General features: G+C 46.7%; 2 non-coding genes and 1 pseudogene across 2 annotated transcripts; 2 read left to right on the plus strand and 1 right to left on the minus strand.

The window, feature by feature from the left end:
- On the plus strand, positions 1-73 carry Trnav-cac. Its single transcript has one exon. It is a non-coding gene; the product is annotated as a tRNA-Val (tRNA).
- Positions 74-714: 641 nt separating this feature from the next.
- Positions 715-905, plus strand: LOC121438112 (annotated as a pseudogene).
- A 5,557-nt stretch (positions 906-6,462) lies between these two features.
- Trnaq-cug lies at positions 6,463-6,534 on the minus strand. Its single transcript has one exon. It is a non-coding gene; the product is annotated as a tRNA-Gln (tRNA).
- Positions 6,535-7,537: the final 1,003 nt, after the last annotated feature.

Here is a 7,537-nt window from a genome sequence, read left to right on the forward strand (position 1 = left end):
GTTTCCGTAGTGTAGTGGTTATCACGTTCGCCTCACACGCGAAAGGTCCCCGGTTCGAAACCGGGCGGAAACAGGTGGTTATTTTTAACAGACTGAAATTGCAACTCTTTCATCTAGTGAACAATACACAAAAGCTGGCCCACCACAGTAGGGAAAGCCCCCGCTAGCTCTTTCTTGTGCTGCTTCTAAGTACTGGATGTTTTGTGGCGCCTTCAAGTGTCCCTAAATGAGGAAAACCGCGAGAGCTGTCTCTCCCTCCCTAGGGTGGTCTTCCTATTGGGAATAGGAACCACAGCTAGCGTAAAAGCAGCCATTGCAGTTGTTTAAAGTGTAGCCTTTGGTATTTTGTTACGATAACCTGAGCTGAAAATCCGCTGTTCTCTAGAAAACCCGCTGGCGTGGCCCTATGGAAAGTTCGGGTCTCCAGTGGATTTCGGTACTGCTGAGAGGCTAAGACTGGGCCTGGGAAGAGGAAGGACGCCGATGCTGGTGCACAGGTGGGGTATGCAGATGAGAGGGTCCAGGAGCTTAGCGTCCCGAGCCTCAGCTAAAACGTGGTCTGCTTGTCTGGACAGTGCGACATCACGTGAATGTCATGGAGTCTCCTGCACAGAGCGACCTGAAGCTATAATGACATTCGGATTGGAGGGAGAGTCGTGATCTTCGGGGAACATGACGATAGACGAGGCTTTAAAAGTGTCCCCAAGAGCACTCCTACTTACCTGGCTGGGGAAATTCCACAATCAACAAGGTTGTTCTCCCCGGCGAAACCCGCACCTCTGTAACTCCGGAGGCACTGGTCCATGCGGCTTCACCGTATAAGGGAATTTCGGCTGCATAATTTACGGTATTGGCGGACTGCAACAATACACTTTGAAGATCCACTCTGGCTGTGCTCCCCCCCACCCCAAACCAACTTGGTCAGGTATTGTCAGGTCTGTGTGGATGACTTGGGGGTTGAGGGGAGCGGGAGTGGCGCTGCTCTGCAGGCTTCTGTCTTCTTAGGTCAAGTCGCTCCAGCTCTGGTCCAGTAGGGTGCAGCAAAGTACTGCCCGGAAAAATCTGGGCGCATCGTGATCTCCCCAGTTCTGTGCGAGTGAATTTAGTCCCAAGTGTCTATTCAAAAGTCTGTAGACTGGCCCACGGCCCAGTGCACCAAACTGAGGCTCTCACCCAGTGTGGGGGTCTCCATCCTGCAGGCTCTGGCTGCTGGTACCAGAAAACAAGGCGCACGCTAGTCTGGGCATACTGGTTCATTCCCTTAGTTCTAGCACTCTGGAAGCAGTGTCGGTGGGTTCAAAGATAACCAAAAGAAAACAAACAAACAAAATCTACACGGGGCAGTTCAGCTTTCTCCCATGTCTCTCCTCATTTTCTTATAGTCTCCCACTTAATGAGGCTGTTTTCTTCCTTCCTTTCTTCCTTCTCACCACCGCATCCACAACTCCCTTCCCTGTGCTCTTCCTTTTGTCTCAGAAGAGCGAAGCAGGCGCAGTCTCTCAAGAGTGCTCCCTTCTCCCCTCTCTCTATTCAGAAGCCAGAACAAGAGAGCTGGTGCAGTACTTGTTGCTATTTTCTACTTAAAGGAGACACACAGAGAAAATCCAAGGTTTCTCCCCACCAGAACCCTGACATGCGCACACACACACACACACACACACACACACACACACCCTCCCGCCCTCCAGCCCTATTCGGCTGCGGCCAGTGGTGTGACGGGAACTGGAAAAAGGCGAGAGGGTTAAAGGGGAGTAGAGAAGAGATGGGGGAAAGTAGATCAGAGGCACCGACCAGGTTCAGAGAAATGAGTTCGGATAAGAAGAAGAAAAGGGAGATGTAAAACTTTAAGACAATTCTGAAGCCATTTCTGACAATTCTGAACCCTCTCAGCCTCCGTGCCATAGTGCTTCCCCTCCTCCCCTGGGAACCAAGGACCTAACAGCTACACATGCATGTATGTTCTCCAGAAATTGGGGCAAGATAACCTTTAAGATGTTGACTCAGTTCCTGAACACATACACATAGTATGTTTTGATTCTGCCTCTGGGAAACCGGGTCAAAATGTCCTCTTACCTCATCTGATCTGGCAACAGCTCTCCAGCCAATTATTGGTAATAACCCTTTTGAATAAGCCAATCAGAATAGTCAAAGAACCGTGGCCTTCTCCTTTAAAAGTAGCCTGTACCCGCTATTCGAGGTCTCTCGGCTTCTGGCTTCCCGAATGCTGAGGGACCCTGTCATGACAGAATTAATAAAATCCCCATGCTTTTCCATCAGCTGTGGTGTGAGGGGTGGTCTCTAGGGGTGACTCCTCCTCGGTGTTTGGACTGTAGGGTCCAACAGGAGATACCAGAGAAAATTGAGACTCTCCATCTATAACATAGTAAAGTAGATTTTTTTAAAAATATTTATTTAGTTATTTATTATGTATACAATATTCTTTCTGCATGTATGCCTGAAGGACAGAAGAGGGCACCAGACCTCATTACAGATGGTTGTGAGCCACCATGTGGTTGCTGAGAATTGAACTCAGGACCTTTGGAAGAGCAGGGAATGCTCTTAACCGCTGAGCCATCTCTCCAGCCCCCTAAAGTAGATTTTTTAAAGTATAAATTAAGTCTGGTGGTGGTGGCACACGGCTTTAATCCCAGCACTTGGAAGGCAGAGGCAGGTGGATCTCTGTGAGTCTACAAGAGCTACGGCCACATCGATTCTGATCTGAGACCTGGTAGTGCCATATCCTCTCTTTGGCCCACTGGGGCTAACTCGGTATCTTTTGGTTTTCATTCAGTCCACACAGGCAGTCAGAGAGAGAGAGAGAGAGAGAGAGAGAGAGAGAGAGAATACTTTACCTCCTGCTGCCAAAATCCTAGCAAGAGCAGCAGGGCATGTGCAGGGAGAAAAAGCGAAAAAGCGGAGCCCAGCCGGAGGCAGGTGACCTGCTTCTTCAACAGTAGAACCTAGTACTCCCTGTCGCAATTGGTCAGCGAGTTTGGCCCATAACCAAAAGGTTGGTGGTTCGAGTTCACCTGGGGTCTTACTATTTTTTTTTTTATTTTTTATTTTTTTTGGTTTTTTCGAGACAGGGTTTCTCTGTGGTTTTGGAGCCTGTCCTGGAACTAGCTCTGTAGACCAGGCTGGCCTCGAACTCACAGAGATCCGCCTGCCTCTGCCTCCTGAGTGCTGGGATTAAAGGCGTGCGCCACCACCGCCCGGCTCGGGTCTTACTATTGAGAGGAGGAAAGTCTTGAGTACTTCTGGGAAGAGAGAATACTTCTCTCCCTTAAAGCTTCCTTCTTTCTGAATGCCACCCTATTTTCCAAGTACAAACGCCTTTCAGGTCCTTAAAAACTAAGTTCTGTGGGTAGGCAGAACCAAAACTATAAGATTTCCTTCCTATTGTTTTGCATCTAATATCTCTTCCATGGACTTTTGACATTTGGTCTCGTGTTTCATTGTTATAAATCACGATAACAGCCATTCTTGTGCACCCATCTGCAGTTGCTTGCGCAAACGCTTTGGTAAGGCAGTCCTGGAGAGCAATGCTAGTGGGTGGATTAAGACAAACAAAGAAGCAATTATCTCTTCTGTTGCCTTATTAGCTGGAACTCTTCTTTTCTTTTCCGAGGCAGGGTTTCTCTGTGGAGCTTTGGAGCTTGTCTGTAGGTAAACCAGGCTGTCCTGGAACTCACTCTGTGTTTTCTTTAAAGATGCTGCAAGCCATCTTTTTTTTTAAAATATTTATTTATTTATTATGCACACAATATTCTGTCTGTGTGTATGCCTGCAGGCCAGAAGAGGGCGCCAGACCTCTTTACAGATGGTTGTGAGCCACCATGTGGTTGCTGGAAATTGAACTCAGGACCTTTGGAAGAGCAGGCAATGCTCTTAACCCCTGAGCCATCTCTCCAGTCCCCTGCAAGCCATCTTTTTATTACTTTTGTTTAGGGTTGCCAATGTTTAAGGGGATGGAAATAGGAAGACTACACTTGATCTTAGCCAAAAGGCCGAGAATAGCAAGACTAGAGATGCTATGCTCACCATTTTATTTGCATCGGTGTCCAACATGGAGACCATTTACAATGTTCCTCATTCTTAGTGTGCATACAGAGTCTCAGCTAGTGGCGGCTCCAGTCAGCTGGAAGACTCGGTTCTAGTGTGTAGAGCAGGAGGGCTGTCGCCCTTGACTCCCTCTCCCAGTCCTTTAAAGGTGAACCACTGATCTTTGTGCTTCGTGTATGTACCATCGCTTATCCCTCTGACTCATTTTGAGATTTTTTTTTCCTTTACCAATAAGTTTTAACCATTTAATTCTATGTGCTCAGATGTGGTTTTCCTTGAGTGTCTAGTGAGTAGGGTTGTTCAAATTCTTAGGTTGGTGAATCAATAATTCTCATTACAATTGGAAAATTTTCAATCACTGTTTCTAAAATTTTTTTGTCTTCTCCTTTGGTCCATTTAAGAGTCTTAGTTACTGGTTTTTAGGCCTCTTATACTGCTCTAATGTTCATTAATGCTCTTTCATAGACCATTCTCTCTCTCTCTCTCTCTCTCTCTCTCTCTCTTTCTCTCTCTCCTTTTGGTTTTCTGGGACAGGGTTTCTCTGTGCTGGAACTTGCTCTGTAGACCAGGCTGGCTTCAGTCTCATAGATTCTCCAGCCTCCAAGTGAACTCCACTTGAACTGCAGAGAAACTAAAATCAACTGAATTCTGCAAAGTGGCAAGCCCATTTTCAGGGAGAGAGGGAGAGAGAGAGAGAGAGAGAGAGAGAGAGAGTGTTTGTCTTTGGGAACTTCTGCACGTAGGAATATTACAGTGAATAAAGTTACACAGACTTTAACAATTTTGTTGTGGTCATATGCTAGTAACTCTAATGGGTGAGAACACCAACAAGTTCCCATCACAGGCCAAGTCATTTCAGGAAGGGTGAGTGGCAAAGGGAGGATTTGATCACCTAGAAGAGTCCTTGAGCAGCCTTTATTAAAGTGACTGTGCCGGGCGGGCAGTGGTGGCGCACGCCTTTAATCTTACTTAACATTTGGGAGGCAGAGGCAGGCAAATCTCTGTGAGTTCAAGGCCAGCCTGGTCTACAGAGCTAGTTCCAGGACAGGATCCAAAGCTACAGAGAAACCCTACCTTGAAAAACAAAACAAAACAAAACAAAAAGGTCTGTTCCCTGGTCTAGAGGCCAGGATTCGGCACTTTCACCACTGTGACTCAAGTCTGGTTCCTAGTCAAGGGTGCGTGTTTTGTAAACTTAGTCCTGGGGAGTGTTAAAAATTTAGACAATTGAGACACCATCCATCTTTCAGGAAAGGAGAAATGGACCTGCTCCAAGAGACGGCCTTACTTCAAGCCCCTCTAGGTGCTATTATTCTCTGTTAAGTCTTTCCTGCTTCTGAATTCTAACTTTGTCTAAAGGCCTCCTTCCCTTTCTGTCTCCCAGGATACTGGCTGAAACCCACGTATGTCTGCCCTGACACATTGAACATTCTTTCTCGGTGTCTGCCCTTTCTCCATTCCCTTCTTGCCCCGTTCAGGCTTTCACAGCTTGGCAAGCATTCGCGAGGCTCTGGGTTAATTCTACATAATGAAAAGGAATACAAAGGGAAATATAATGGTAATCTATTTTAAAACAGGAAATCTTGGAGACAGGAACAATGAGGAACTAAATGCTCAGTCTGGAAGAATGTTCCAGACTTGATTACATGATGGAAATGACAGGAAGTTAATGCACTTGGGAGAAATAGAAATCACAGACACGAAGCAGAGAGGGGACTGGGACAACTTTCCTAAAAATTAACAAAACTTAGGGACCTGTGGGAGTGATAGCAAAGGTTTCAACATTCAGGAAGATGAAGGAAATGTGGAAAAATCGTTGCTCACTACCACATTAGTTGAGACCGGCTATTGGCTAGCGCCTCCAGAGTACCTTGTTCCAGGAGAGGGTGTATGACCACAGACAACTGCAGCCTTCACACAGTGGAGAACATGTGTCATGGACCTCGCCTTTCCCGTGTCTGAAGGATCGCCTTCAGTCACAGCGTAATCTACACGTAATCAAGTTGATGAGGTCGAATTTGAATATAAAGCCACTTCAATCCGTGAATGACAGGGATGTGCAATAGAGCTGGAATAACTGCCTCACCAGGAGGCTGTGGTGACAGGATTTAGCAAAACCATTCAGAGAATATGCGAGCCCCAGGGAACTGCAAAAGTGTTCTAACAGGAGGAGGGCCGTCTTCCCAGGGCTGTTCCTGCCTGGTCCCAGGTGAGTCTGGGAAAGGAGTTGCCTCTTCCTGGAACACAATTGACCTAGGGCTGTATTCTTCCAGAGCCTCACCCCAACTCACTGAAGAGAACTTAGTACTTTCTAGTCTTTGGGAACCCGCAGAACGCCTGGAAGGAGCAGCTAAACTCAAATCTTGCATGAACACAGAAATGAAATGAAGAAAAGGGAAGAGGTCCCACCGAGATTTGAACTCGGATCGCTGGATTCAGAGTCCAGAGTGCTAACCATTACACCATGGAACCTGTATATGTAGCATCTCTGTATCATCCTCTTGGTTGTGTGAGATAACATTTATCCATTTTCTTATTTGTTTTGTGTATTTTATTTCATCTGTACCTCAGGAAATGAGGAACTAAAGTCAAGTCTCATATGGTCTTAAAACCAAACAAGAGCCCCCGTCAAAAGCAACAGGTTCCCTTCATTTACCACACTCTGTCCTGAGATGAAATTTCCGAAAACCAAGATGTTTATTTCCTTTGCCTGTCATTCTCTCCCTCTTCCTCCTCCGAGGATGCTGAGACGAAAGGGTGTGATCTGGGACTTCCTTCTTCCTTGGACGACTGGCCCTATTGATTCCATTCCAATTTCCTTATCATAACTAAAAATTTTCATTAAAGTAGATACTATCCAAAGGTACCCAAATCCCTCACTGGAGGGCCAAAGGCTATATGTATCCAAGGCGTCATAGAACACATAGATTGTCAGGAGCCAATTTCCTCCTAAAATCATTGCAGAAACCATCACCCTGGGGAGTCTGCAGAGAACCCCACACCCCTAATTGTGTTAGGAATCGTTCTATTGACAGAGCCTACCCCACACCCAAATTGGCTGTTAATGGAGAGCTATCTGTTAGCGGAACTCACCCCACATTCCAAACTATCTAGAGAACTAGGTGTGTCAACTCGTGACTTCCTGGCCTAGGTGACCTGACCGAAGGTAACCTCCGGACCATGTGACCAACAAGAACCACGTGGCAAGAGCCCAGGCCCCTGTGCCATCCCCCAACTCCTTACCCTATATAAGCTGTACCCCATCTCTAATAAACGGAGGCTCTGACAAACCTAGCATGGCCTCCTTCCTCTCTCTCAGCTCATATCTTCCAGATAGTGCCTCTCCGGGACCCTGGAATAACTGACTGCAGGGTGGGTTACAACCCCTAGACTGAGTAGCCCACCCAAAGGCAATCAACAATAGATAAAAATCAAAGTATCTCAAAAAAGTACTGTGCGCATATTGCAGGAACAG

Source organism: Microtus oregoni, unplaced genomic scaffold (assembly GCF_018167655.1).
Source record: "Microtus oregoni isolate MIOR12 unplaced genomic scaffold, Mior012 000054F_ref0000373, whole genome shotgun sequence".
In the NCBI taxonomy this organism is placed as follows: domain Eukaryota; kingdom Metazoa; phylum Chordata; class Mammalia; order Rodentia; family Cricetidae; genus Microtus; species Microtus oregoni.